This window comes from Ixodes scapularis, unplaced genomic scaffold (assembly GCF_016920785.2).
Source record: "Ixodes scapularis isolate PalLabHiFi unplaced genomic scaffold, ASM1692078v2 PGA_scaffold6__148_contigs__length_123643588, whole genome shotgun sequence".
Taxonomy (NCBI): Eukaryota; Metazoa; Arthropoda; class Arachnida; order Ixodida; family Ixodidae; genus Ixodes; species Ixodes scapularis.
In genome coordinates, this window is record NW_024609881.1 from 27,842,297 (window position 1) to 27,857,182 (window position 14,886).

The window sequence follows — 14,886 nt, forward strand, 5'->3', positions numbered from 1 at the left end:
TGAGTGTGAGGACCGTGAGGACCTGTGCGAGTGCGAGGACCGGGAGGACTTGTGAGCGTGAGGACCGTGAAGAGCTGTGAGTGTGAGGACCTGTGAGTGCGAGGACCGTGATGGCCTGTGAGTGTGAGGCCCGTGAGGGCCTGTGTGAGTGTGAGATCCGTGAGGACCTGTGAGTGTGAAGACCGTGTAGAGCTGTGAGTGTGAGGACCTGTGAGTGCGAGGACCGTGATGACCTGTGAGTGTGAGGACCGTGTGAGGACCTGTCAGTGTGATGACCTGTGAGTCTGATGGCCTGTGAGTCTGATGATTTGTGATGACCTGTGAGCGTGATGACCGTGATGATATGTGAGCGTGACGACCGCGATGATGACGGCGAGTGAGTTTTGGTTTTGTGTTGAACCGTGAGGGTGAGTCCGGGTGATGACCCTATTTTGAATAAATCTTGATCGTGAGTGGGCGTGAGTCCTGATTGAGGAAAAAATAGTGATCGTGAGTTTGAGTGAGGACAGCTTAAAATGCCGACCTATGGTTGTCACACGTTCTTGTTTGTTGTCATTTGCATTCCTATAAATGAATATGGCTGAACTAGCTGAAGCTACATCCTAAATTGGGCGAAGGCTTGCGCCATCTATTCATGTGGATAGATGGCGCAAGGCGGTGCTCCTTTGGGAGTGGGCGCTGCCCTGATGCAAAAGTGCTTTTGTAGCAACCAGTTGCTGCGGTCTCTGCTTCAGCCCAACGAATCGGCGTGCAGGGTTGGAAAGTATTTTAAGCACTACTGCAAGTCGTTAAAAAAAAAAAAAAGGCTACTTAAAGTACATTATCTGAGTATGTACTTTGTATAAAATGTCTGCCCCACCTCCCCCCCCCCCCCCCAAAAAAAAAAAAAAATTTTTTTTTGTTGCAAAAATGAATTAGATGTTCTGAATGTTGAAGGAACGTTAAAACACCATTCAGAACGTTCTAGGAACGTTCGTATGCGAACATTCCCCACAAGGTAAGCTGCTCAACATTCTAGGAACGTTCATTGGCGAACATTCGTATGCCTAATGTTCTCGGAACATTCGCCTTCGAATATTCATATGTGCAACATTCTTTGAACGTTCGCTTGCGAACATTCCTAAAATTTTCGCAGGTGAAGCCAACTTTACGGAGCTCTCACGCAACCTGTGGTTCGAAACACCATCCACCATATCCCACTTTGTGCCAAAAATATGCAAATTAAGTGGAGTTTCTGGAAACTTAGCATAAGGGATCAGTTTTATATTATATGAATCTACCGAGGAATGTAATATGAGGTGTAGGAGAAAAACAATGGTTTTCAAAACTTCATAATAAATTTGGCACTCACTGCATATGTAAAGGTGCAGTTTTGAATAGACCCGATTTTCGCATGTGGGGTAGCTGCCTTTGATTTCCTTCTCCCAAGACTCTGACTGACTGGGTAGAATACTTAGAAAAGAGTATATCCTGCAGCTGAGTGTGGGATGTCATGTGTATCTGTTCTAAGCTCGGAGTGAGCAGCACATTTTGAATGAAAGAAGTTGACAAGTGACAGGTAGGAATAAACTGTCGTTAGTACATGCTCGGGCTGGTGAGCTGGGAAAGCAGTAATCTTGTGCCGCCGCTTTCTAAAAATATCTTTTGATTAAAAAAATATACATCGCCCTGCGAGCAGCTTTACCATCATCCATATATGTAGTGCGGCTGATTAGTGCTGTTTCCTAATCAAAACTGTAATTGTAAAATCTTTGTACATAAGCCTCAGAAAATGCTCCCTGATGCAGAAGTTCTTTAGATGTACTGAGAGCGTTCTTAGAACCTTGTTAGGATATTTGAATGTTGATGGAATATCCTGGTAATGTTCTATGTCGTTCTCGGAACGTTCCGTGAATATCCCTTTGAAAACATTCCCCGAATGTAGCGATAAGTGCCTGCGCCACATTCTGACAACGTTGATAGAATGTTCTTACGTAAACTTCCAACATTCCAAGAATGTTGTCTATGTTCTCTTGAACATTCCTGGAATGTTCTCAGAACGTTTTTGTGCTACGTGGTTAGTGCTGCAGGATTCTCTTGGAAAAGAGAATCCTGCAAACCTGCCGCCTCTTGCGACAGTTATTCCAGTCTGCCAAGGTTGCAGATGTCTGCCAGTGCAATGAGTGATGCCAGTGGCCGTGTTCACCTCATACGACCACGGAGACTGCGTTAGTTGCAGCACAGAGTTCTCTTCTGTTATAAAATGAGACTAAAAAACTTGCCAAAGTCAACAGCGGACATGTTTACAGACCTATCGGGAGATGGCACAAGTTACATTCGCCGCCAATATGATCTGTGAACTTGTCCGCCATTAACTTTGGCAAGTTTGTTGGTCTCATTTTAAACAAAAAAGAGTATGGTTTGAAATTTCATCAGGTAAAAGTGACCACCTCAATGCAATTGAAATTTTGAGCTTGCTATATGCAGTCATAGACTTTTAGGACCTATTTGATCCAGCTGGAGTGTCTCATTTCCAGCTGGATCCAACTGGGATCAGTTTCATAATCCATCTGCAAGTAGACAGATTTTCTCCTGGGTGCACCAGGTTTTTTTACAACAGAGCTCGGTGTTCTGCCAAGGACTTGATTCTTTACATCATCTTCGCCGATAGAGACTGGGGCTTTAGTGTAAACGTAACAAGTGTTAACAATAATCGGAGTGATGTCGGCAGGATGCAACAGGCCGAACCTCTCCCCTGAAAGCAGTCGCGAGAGGATGCGAACTTGACCCACTTTGGCCTTTGTGTCGAGTAGAATCACTGAATGTGCTGAGCAGGTGCTGGACACGTGCATAGTGGAAGCTGCATTGTTCACACAGGTCGGAGTAGCTACAAGAGCCCCAGCCAAATGTTGATGCAGCGCTTGGGTATGTCAGCCAAGAACTGTGCCATGGTTGCTGTTGTTCCCCAGGGACCATGGAGACGAATGCCGTTAAGGCAAGGTCTGTGACACATTCCGTGCTTACCAGTCATTGTCAAAAAAATCATTGTTGTATAATTTTATTTATTCTTTAAACACTGGTGTATTTCGTTTGGACGACTCACGACGAGGTTAAAACAGTATCTAGGGAAGAAAAAAAAAAGGCTCTGTACACTCTTAGTCAATGCAAATAAATACTGCCACAGCGAGAGTAATTGAGGTTCATTATTTTGTAGGAGCTCGATAAGCACGTCAAATGTTGAAAGTCCCACAATCGGCATAAAGACGCACAGCTCGTTTCTTAGTTCAGTTTTTGTTATCGAAACTTCAGAGGAGACGCGCAGAATCTGTTTTAATTGTGGAAGTGGCAGGATTTTCAGAGCACTTTTCCGACTGCAAGGCGGACAAAACTTAGACCCATCGGTGTCAGCCCCCCTATCCAAAAAGAGTGAAACAGTTCCAGTGAACTGAAGACAGGGTGACATCAAAGCTAGCCCATAGCGCCGGAAGCCCTTGAAAATTAAACAGATAACAATGAATGCATCTCCGTTCCCTCAGCAGAGATGCGTTCTCTAAGGTCAGTGGCCCTGGAACACACTGAAGTTGTCAGTGTCTTCCAAGAACCAAAGCGACCTCTGAATAGGCACTGGAAGACTTCAGGATCCACGAGGTAACACGTTTGTCGAACCACTACGGTGGAGGAGTCTCGAAGAAAATAGTTGTTGGTAGGGCGGAAACATTCAATTACTGGTGCTTTTCAATTTAAATCAGGGCAAAAATATTCAACCATTAGTGTTCTTTCGTTGAAACCAAAAAGTTCTCAAACTACGAATGACATACTCAATACTGTGGTACCCTGACCCGCCCCAAGTGATGAACATGTTGAGCTTCTAGGAGAGTATGCTAAAAATGCGTGCACCTCCACAATAATCCTTATCACTCTACTGTAATATCCCGAGATAGTCCACCTAAAATCAAAAGAAAATCGGGTGAAAATAGAGAGTGGGCTAACTTTCGGTATGCGATCAACAAAAGTTGACAGTGCTATTTCTAGATCTGATGACGTGCTAAACTTGTCGTCCCAACGGAGGAGATCAAGCTTAAGTGAATGTCTTTCCTAGTCAGCAATGTTTGCCTAACTCCCGCAGTATTTAACCCCATTGGCATTGCATTTACTAAAAGTGGGCTATCGATATTTTTTTAAACATTGCCAAGCATGTCGAAAGTAGGGGTGGGATATCTGTCGGGATATCAAAGTAGTCTGCAAGAGGTTAAGGAAGTGAAAAAGCTCCTCCGACAAAACCCTCCACTCTTTATACTATGTGTAGAAGAAAAATTGAGGAGAGGAGGCAAGTCCCTCTTCAGTTCCTCTCCAAAATTCGCACTCAAAAGTAGAAAAAGTGGACAGGTTGGTGGGAGGAGCTTTTCTGATTTTTAAAGCTGTCATTAACAATAAGCAAACACTATAAAGACCTTTCATGTGGCATTACATTCTGCTTCTTAGCCTTGGCTCCAATGGTGCAAGAAAGGTTTTACAAGTTTGATAAAATAATTAATATCCATATAAAAAGCAATGCTACCCGTTCTGTCCTCTTTTACAGAAGAAACCGCATGCCAGATGCCTGGAGCAAGCATCTGGCATGCTGTTCCTTCTTTTATCAAAAGGGGGGATATGTGATGGTAAAATCATTAGTAGAATTTTAGGGCAGATTATAAGTTTCACAATGCATGGCTCGGATGGTGGGAAAAAAAATTGCAGGACACTTAAAGGGGCACTGACACCCCAAAGGTCATAATTTTTTTAATGTTTAAAACAATGCAAGTTGTAGTCATAAACACACAAAAAAAATACCGCATCACGAAAAAATATTTTCCCAAACGCGCGCGCCTATTTATTTTTGTAGTGGTAGTAGTAAGTGGTGAGGGTAGCGGAAAGCCGGAACATGTAGGCCACTGGCACTCTTCTCTCCCGCTTTTCATATCCTCGCTTCTTTTGATTCGTTGACTTCGAAAATCATAAAATTTAGAAGCTTTGTAGGAGACATTTCTATAAAATTCAACAACAGCAATCATAATACATGTTTCTTTACGCATTTGCGAACGCACTACGGCCCTTCTTTTTGAGATAGCGAAAATCGGAGTCCGATGTGATGTCGACTCCTGGATTTGTATCCTCCCTTGGAAAACATGGCGGCACTCGAAGCGCGGAATAAAACCCATTTTTTCCGGTCCGCCGGCGCCCTACTCTCCCACTCCTCACCTCCTCGCTCCGTGTCGCGGTGGCAACGTTTGGAGCTGAGGCGTAAAAGAAAGTTGACATTCAGGGCTTCGCAATATTTGACATCACCGCACTGACATGGGTTGCGCGATAACTTCAAATTCGGCATTTCGAAATTGTTTTCTTACTTCACAAATACGGAATTCTCAAGTTTCAAATTTTGAGGGTAATGTCCCGGCATCGTTTTCAATCGTTTCGGATAGTAGAAAAAAAAAATGATTTTGATGTGTCAGAGCCCTTTTAAGACTACTTACATGTAAAAAGGCGAAAGCCGAGTACGGTGTCTAGGACGATGCTGAGGATGACGTCTAGGATGACCTTGAACGACGACGTTGAAAATGACGCCTAGAGGACGTCTAGGATGACGTCGAGAACGACGGCTAGAGGACGTCTAGGATGACGTTGAGAACGATGCCTAGAGGAAAATATCCAGGAAGACCTCTAGGACGACGTCAAGGACGTTGAGAATGACACCTAGGGGACGTCTAGAACGACCTCAAGGACGGCGTCATCCTTGAGCATACGATTCAGCAGCGGATGCTTGACATATTTCTATGGCCATTTTTCGGGCACGACACCGCTTTTTCGCAAAATGGGACAAGTAAGGCTTTCACGTCTAAGCTTAACTCAAATCTTAGATGAGACTGTAGTATGGAAAAAAAAGTCACAATCGCCAATCTGTCCTTCGCACGCCAGCTTTAATATTTTTATTTAAAATTTGTTTTTAATGCAAGTGCAGCTATAGACCTTTGCAAAAAGAGCGCTCTGGCCGCCGCCATTTTGCGACTCGAGCGACCCCTCTCAGCCAGAAATTTCTGGCAACCGCCTGAGCTGTGGAAACCCGGTCAGCGTGACTCCCCACCTGCATTTTGCATTCGGAGTTCGGCGAATTTTCTCGGATGTTTTTATTTTATTCACCTGTTTAGGATGCTTACCCTTTGTATGTTATCTTCCACTGTGAGAACCAGGGAATACCAGGGCTCGTAGCCTGCTCGGCCTTCGCAGGAAACGAACGAAGAGAGCGAACGTCAAGCAGCCCGCGACGCAGGCAGTTCGACGTGCTTCGAGGATCATTTCCGTCGAGATAATCTCCAAAAAGCCTTCCAGGCTGTGTTCTGGGTCTTCGCAAAAAATAGCTGATAGGGTCGCGTCCGGGGTGTGGGGACGGAATAAACACGTTCGTTCATTTGCTTTGAAGCTGTACAAAAAAGGAGCTCTCTTCTACATGTTCCCCAAAACACGCCGGATTCCGTCCGATCGTCGTGAAGTGACTATCGTCAACACTCTATATTGGATATGCTGTGTTATAACGTGGCACCGTGGTGTACGTACAATATATTTTTTGTTCGATTGATGAGACTCATTGACTTTTATGTTGTGAGCGGGGAATATAAATGCAGTACGGACGTCTTGTGTGGTCAAATATTTTGACCTTTATAGATTGACATGGCTGAGTGTATGGTGCCGTTAAGGGGGGACACTACCCGGAGAAAAAAAAATTCTTCAAAAAACATTGATTTGAAAAATTACATATTTACATCCATCTACATCCAGGGAGTATTCCCAGGAATTTCTACCGGTTTACACTGCATAGTTAATTTTTTATAAATTATTTTCTGTCTACCGAAGCTAAAGAAAAGGTAGGGTTTGGAACACTGTGAACAGATTTTTCTCCATTCTACTTTTTTGTATAAATTCCATTTTAGTCAATCTATCGTTCGATAATGGCGATACAAGGAAGGCTTGTTCTTCACTTTTCCTGACTGACATTTAATAAGGAATGCGCCTATGGAGTTTGTTTGTCGCTTTACGGATGTCTTTTATAAAAAATGTTGACATTTTGTCGGAGACACAGAAGACCAAAAAGTTGACCAATTTTGCAGAAGAGAAAATTTATAGAAATCAACGACCTTTTGCAAAAACCTTTCCATAGGCGCACCTCCTAGGCATTCTGCTACATATCTATTGATTAAAAATCTTGAATATTTTAATAGTTTTCCGACGATAGATTAACTAAACAATGTAAGGGCGTGGCTGATAGAAGCTGCCCTAATTTCCTTCCCACTTAACCGACAGACCTGAAATTTTGTTATGCACCCTCTAGCACGACCACCAGCCTACCCTGTAAATTTCATTAATTTTAAGCCAAGGGTTCAAAAGTTGACCCTCCCAGGGGGTGTCTCCCCTTAAACGATGAAGATAAAATAAAACAAATATTCCAGTTGTATTTGTTCTGTCGTGCACGGGCTCACCAAAACAGCTTTCATTTCTTTGTTCTTGTTCCCAAAAATAGAGCACTGCTTTCTTAAAGACCTCTATAAATTATGTTCGCCACAGAACACAAGATAAAAAAGAAAACGCGGCAATTTAGCCGCCACCAGCGTCCGGAATTACGCCTACGCAGGCTGCCACAGCCCACGGACGAGAAACTCCACAGCTCAGCGCAGTCGGGCAACACTGACGTACACCCTCAAAGCCAGGGACACGCGCTGGAAATCGCTGGAAAGGTCTATAGCAAGCTACTGACATAACAATCTCCGATAGGTAGGTTTCGATTTGATTCTTTTCTTGCACGAACTGCCAGTGAGTGGAATTCTCTGCCATCAGACTCTGTATATGTATGTCACTTCCAACAGGATATGTAATTATCTACAAGCTGCACTATTTTTAAGACAACAACACTAACAGAAGACGCTGTTGTTTGTACACCGACAACCACAGTTCATGAAGTCTGGTGAAGAGAGCCAAGAAGCAAAATTCAAACACTCGGGAACAAGTGCACTAGGCAACAAAATATGGCAGTCACAAATGCTGTGATGGTTGAAATGGATAAAGTGTCATTAAACAATGTATAATTACAAAGTAGCCAGGGCTGAGAAGTAAGAGCGCATTGGAGATAGCTCAGAATTCCTCGACGCCCAAGTATATTGACATGCATTACACAGCAGCAGTAAAAGCAGGCCACCTTATACCCAAACCTCCTGGAAGGCAGGAATTGGGCTATTGTTACCACCGGTAGCACGAACTGCCACTGCTGCGGTGTGCACGCCCACTTGGTAGTCATTTTCTTGGGAGTGAAACTGCTACAGTGAGATCCCAGCATGGCACATAATGAAAAACTAGAACCCTTCTAAAAAGCTACTTTGCCGGTGGCACATTTACCTCAACTAAAGTCTGTAATGACTGGAAAAAAAAAATATACTGTAAATGAATTAATTTTCTCGAGGACCTAATTTTTGTGAATTTCGCGAATTGCCTGCAATTCGCAAAAAATAGGTCTTGCAAACAATTGTGGTAAAGCGTAAACACATTGGAAGCTATACTGAGATCTCACCGGGTCACGAAAATTAGAACCCGCAAATTATTCAAAAACTTCAGCTTTGACCTAAATCGCGAAATATTGAGCCCAAGAAAAATAAGTCGTTCACAGTATATAACTGTGGAACTTGAACTTCCCAACTTTTAGAAGGAACAGCGAAAAAGAAGTCTAATTAAACATTTATTATTCACAGATTTTGTTTGAGAAAAACGAGGTAAGCGTAATAAACAAAAAACCAAACCAAACTGGAGCTGTGTTTGCAAATGTATTACGAAAGCCAATCATAAGCATACCTTATGCAACAATACAGTGGACTTTGTAACTCAAGCGGAATCATGGCCGAATTTGTATACCTTGAGACTTGGCTGCTCTGACCCATCTCATTCAGTTAAAAAATATCAGAACGTTTGCCATTAGAAAGGCACAGAAACAAACTATTGTCCTGCTCAATACAGAAACGAGCAAAATGCACTGCCCAATGTACAGTGACACCTATGGTCTGAGAATTTTGATACAGGGGGACAGGCAACACTGAACAGCTGTCAGAAACCAAAAAAATTGAGCAACAAACTTTTGCGACCGTTAAAACACTAGAGGGTGATCTCAAAGCAGGCGTCGCATAAATACATCATTACAAAAATGCCACCGCAGAGAAGAAAGTAGAAAACACTTTAGGTATAGATGTGTAAAGTCAGTTACAAGTTGGTATGAATGTGTTGAAGTTGCACGGTACTGAAAGGCATGACGTGGTAATAACAACGTGCATATTGGTAGAATATTGATTTATTGAGAAACCTGCTGGGCAGCATGGGAATTCAACTAGCAACGCTCCATTTGTGATGCAATGCACGTAAACAGTCATCAATCAATCGCCTGCTGTGATAACTGTTCAGATCAGATAGCACATAATAAGGGTCGTCAAAATCGGAATGTTTAAATTACTCTGCACATATTTCAGTACCAAAGCCTTCAACAACTGGAAAAAAAAAACAAGTGTGGAAACTAAAACTGCCAACCTTTTCTTAAAAAAAAAGAAGGAATTCTGGTCACATTTACTTCATGCAAGTTTACATCCTCTACATGGAGAGTAGTAAATAACAATACAATCGTAAAGACATTTTTAAAAACATATCGGACCACATTAAAAAAAAAGACCAGCATGTACTGAGATTTAGAACGTTGACACATACCTGCTCTGATCGGTTGAAAAATGTTTACCATTACATTGAGAAGCCTCTTCATCACTGCATTCAAACAATGGTTGCTTATTCCCAAATACCATTGCATGATGATAAAATGAGGCATGAACAAAAGGCTCATGAGCAATGCCAAAATAGTCCGGTTCTCTGTGCACATTCCATGCTATAAATCAAACTCGAATCCTGGCCAAATGTTCTACGATATTGCTGGTGTTTGGAAGGCTCAATCCCTGCCAGCATCTTCATGCAAATGCCCTTAAAGGAGGACCAGCAGAAATATTCTTCCGCCTGGCGGAAAGTCCTCCTCGCCCTCTTTCTTCTTGTATTGTAGCACGGCGAGGCGAGGGGAAAGGTCTCCTTTTGCGCCGGCTTCTTCTGAGAGGATAAGCCGAGAAAATCCCCATTCTGAGCGAGCGACCTCGTGACTTAGAGGTAGCTTCAGCTCCTATCGCGTAATCTGCCCCATTTTTTGGCGCTCACCAAGCCTAGTCCCTCGGGTGTAGGTTTTACGGAGCTGCAAGGCTGCGCCCGCGCAGTCACCGAATTTCCGCTGTCGAAGGTCTTTAGTTTAGCCCTTGGCAAAGTAAACGCATACTTGAGAGCTGCGATGCATCCCCGCACCCATTGAAGGAACGTTTCATAGATATTTTCGGTTGATCAAGGAGCTCAAAACACATGCGCGAGAAGTGGTGACTTGAATATGTAAGGATGACTCACATCTTCACAAAACGTTCCATCTTGAAGAAAACGGCTTATCACGCTCAAACCTGCCTCAAATTGGGATCGATGGAGAAGAGAACGATGTACCAGGCGCGGGCATCTTCTAGAAGGTCTCTGTTTTCTAGCAGCGAGCACTAACATTGTGTGCGTAACTCACACTATATGATGGCCAACGAATGTATGTGACATTTATATTTACGCATCCCAGCAACCACATGAGGTGAGAAGGCGGCTATGGTGTGTGTCGATACTAAAAAGTTCTAGTGGATCGTCTTTAGCTCTTGGATAACCGCACCCTACAACAATTTATAAGCTATAACCTTTCTGTGAGCATTCTTGATCGAGTGCGGCTATCGAAGCGTCTGATGTTATAGTTCAACGTTGCTTAAATCGGCGCTATAGCACGTGCTGCCACTTTAAAGTATTTCTGAGGCATTAAAAATAAAAAATAAAAAATGAACTGTAGCCTTTTTTTAACATAATACGCGTTTGTAATTTGTCTGTGCAAACACATTTTAGTTAGCACGGACAAACTATTGCCGGTCTTTCTGATTTTGTTTTTTTAGAAATAAATGATATTTAGAAAACTGTCAATGCAACTATCCAACCTAAGTGGCAGAGCTCAGTGCTAGACAATACATGTTGCTGGGCAGAAATAGTAAAAAGCGCCGATGTCGCGTTCGGGCTAAAAGTGCCACGTAATGCACGCGTACCGCTACAAGTGCGTCCGGACATTTCACCGAACGCCGTTTCATCGAATGCCGTTTCATCGAATGCCGTTTCATCGAACGCCGTTTCATCGAACGCCGTTTCATCGAACGCCGTTTCATCGAACGCCGTTTCATCGAACGCCTTTTCATCGAACAATGTTACAGTCTGTAATACTTTGGAATTTACTTTAATTTTTAAACACAACTTCATCTCATTCTCTCTTTTTTTTTCTTTTGTTTCTGCTTTTATATCACTGGGTGCTGTGGCGAGATAAGTTCCATCGTGAACATATCCTGCTTCGAGAAGAAAGCCTCCATGAAACAATGACCCCTCTCCATGTCACATGAAACAATTAAAAATGAGGCAAAAACAGAAAGCACAGACGCTAAAGGTGTTTTAAGTGTCTGTGCTTTATTTGCAGCGTCGTGGTTTCAGCCATGTCTGTACATGAGTAAGGCTTTTCAGTAAGTCGCATACCCAATTGTTTTTATTTCTTTTTATGCCAATTGCTTTTATTTTTAGTAATTTGACACCACCTTCAAAACAATATCTCAAGTGACTACCTTAGTCTTAACAAATGCAAGGTGAAACATCTATAAAGCACTGTTATTCCCCAAAACTCGGTACAGAGCCATAACTGAGAAATTCGATGAAACGGCCCTTGGCGATTCGATAAAACGGCGTTCGATGAAACGGCGTTCGATGAAGTGTCCGTTCATTCGGTGAAACGGGTTTCGATGAAATGGCGAAAAAGTGAGGTTCAGGCTTGGTCGGAGATTGCTACGGTTACACACGTACGCTTTTTCAGTTCTATCTCGCATAAATAAGCTTCTTGCTCAAATAAACAGGAGCATCTGACTTTTCGCTCATCTTGGCCTTTTGCGCGACTGGTAACAAGTTCTAAAACAGACAAAGCAAAAGTGATTTAATTAGCTCAGGATTATAGGTTGAGCGAAATATTTACAAAGTTCAAGGTTCCCTGAGTCGTCTTTTGTATTCAATTCCCCCTCCCCTCACCACCACTTCCTTCCTCTAAATAAACAACGTACATTATTTTAAAAACCACCAGTAATAGAGCGTACTCACAAAACGTCTATTTGGCGTAAGAAAGCGTAAGAAAGGCCTTGTTTAAATGTTCGAGTAATAAACTTGTTTTCTTACTGTGCGTGACACAGCTAGCACGAAACACAATATTGACATTTTTACGCAAGGGCCATGCAGAATTTAGTGTATAAGAACAAATTGATGCCTCGTAAGTTGGTGCCCAACGGAAGCACTCTTTACCGAATTGCTTGTTTAAAAATAACAACTTTTCAAACATAAAAATAAAGCAAAATAAGACCACTTTTTTGGGGGCCACTAAATTTACTGATTTACTATGTTAGCGTTGATTGTGCAGCGGTATGCATACATTAAACGACACTGTTAGCGCAAACACGACATCGCGCTTTTTGCTATTTTCCTTAGCAATGTATAGACTCGCACTAAAAACTACCGCTTAGGTTGGATACTCGCATTAACAGTTTCCTAAACATCGTTCTCTTCTAACAAAAAAAAAAAGTGGGAAACACCAGTGATAGTTTGTGCTAACTGCGTAGCGTAGGGTACCTAAAAGTTTTTTTACAATGTTAAATACAATTCTGTGTCACGTTAAAAAAAATTGTCTGCTTTTGCCTTAGTTTCTTTGAGACACCGCAAATACTTCGAAGTGGCGGTCCGTGCTACCGATACAAGCAACGTTGAACCATAACACGACACGCTAGACTCGTCAAAAAGGGTTTTAATATTGTCTTTTCGCTCCATAGCCGCACTCAATGAAGAATGTAAACAGCGAGTCTAGCTTACATTTCGTTGTGGGGTACGGACCGAATACGGTTATCTAAGTGGCTAAAAGCGACCCACTAAAACTTTCTAAAATTGACATCCACCCTTGATGCCCTCTCACCTCAGGTGCTTGTTGGGAATGTGTAAATATGAATTTCATACATTTTGCTGGCCATCATGTTCTGCGAGTTAGGCACACAACAGGGCATTTTAGTAAATCGTTTTCAAAGGCCCGCTGCCACTTCAGGCGCACGCTTCAGAGAATGCATCGAAGTGGCAGCGCGAGTTCCCGCTAAATATAGCGTGGCCTGAAAACATAGTCTGCTAAAGTTCTTCAATAATTTGTGCTCGCTCCTAGAAAACAGAAACCTTCTAGAAGATGCCCGCGCCTGGTACATCGTTTTCTTTTCCATCGATTCCAATTTGAGGCAGGTTTGAGCGTGATAAGCCGTTTTTTCTTGAAGATGGAATGTTTTGTGAAGATGTGAGTCACCCTTACATATTCAAGTCACCACTTCTCGCGCATGTGTTTTGAGCTCCTTGATCAACCGAAAATATCTATGAAACGTTCCTTCAATGGGTGCGGGGATGCATCGCAGCTCTCAAGTATGCGTTTACTTTGCCACGGGCTAAACTAAAGACCTTCGAAAGCGGCAATTCGGTGACTGCGCGGGCGCAGCCTTGCAGCTCCGTAAAACCGACACCCGAGGAGCTAGGCTTGGTGAGCGCCAAAAAATGGGGCAGATTACGCGATAGGAGCTGAAGCTACCTCTAACTCACGAGGTCGCTGCTGCCGCACCCATCGCCCGTCGCTCAGAATGGGGATTTTCTCGGCTTATCCTCTCAGAAGAAGCCGGCGCAAAAAGGGGACCTTTCCCCTCTCCTCGCCGCGCTACAATACAAGAAAGAAAGAGGGCGAGGAGGGCTTTCCGCCAGGCGGAAGAATATTTCTGCTGGTCCTCCTTTAAAGGGGCAGAGCGACTTTTGAAATGTTGAAAGAAGTTGCAGCTTGTACTCTTGATATTATTTATCTTCACATGAGTGAGACAAAACGTGCTACCTTTTTCTGAAATGGTGAAGTTCCACCGCCTAATCCCAAAGAACGCATTATTGGTCAATCTGCAGCCATGTTTGGTGGTTATAGAAATTAAGGTGTCCCATCACTGAAAGTACACAGAAGTAGCAAAACCATTTCCCCTTCGCACCGACAGCCGCCATGTCAGCCTCGTGGCGAACCGCCTTTTGTCTCAATTGCTCGCAGCGACCTTCAGCGATGCCAATCCTTGAGCATCGACAATTCGCCTTTTGTATTGCGCTGTGGCGCCATCTCATGGGCGCAACGAGAAACATGGTTGGCCTCCAAGTGCAGACGGCGCACGCGCAGTCGGATCTTGCAAAAGGCGAATTGCGGAGGGAGTGCTGGAGGTCGTAAAGACAGAACCCAGTGGGAAACCAGGAAATGCTCCCAGTGACGTCACCCGAAAAGCAGTGTGAGTTGAGAGGTACTTTAACCCTCAATATGTTTCATAAAAAATTAAAATAAAGGGGGCATCTCAGTAGCCGAGTTAGCCGACGCACACCAACTTGGAGCACGTTGAGTGAAAGTTTGTACCGCAGAACCCAGAGATCCTGGGCTCAATCCCCACCCCTGCCCGTTTCGATCTGGATGAGCATGGTACCGGCATGGGGTCGTCTATCACTACTGCGTGGTGCATGTTAAAGAGCACAGGGGCGGTTTACTCATCTCGCGGCCTCAGCCGCAATTGCGGCCAAGAGGGATTTTTACGTCACGTGACGAGCTCATGGGGACATGGAAGTACCTAGCGTCCCTGCCCAATGGCAAAGAGATCCATGTCGCTTTGGGTACAAAAGTTCAAT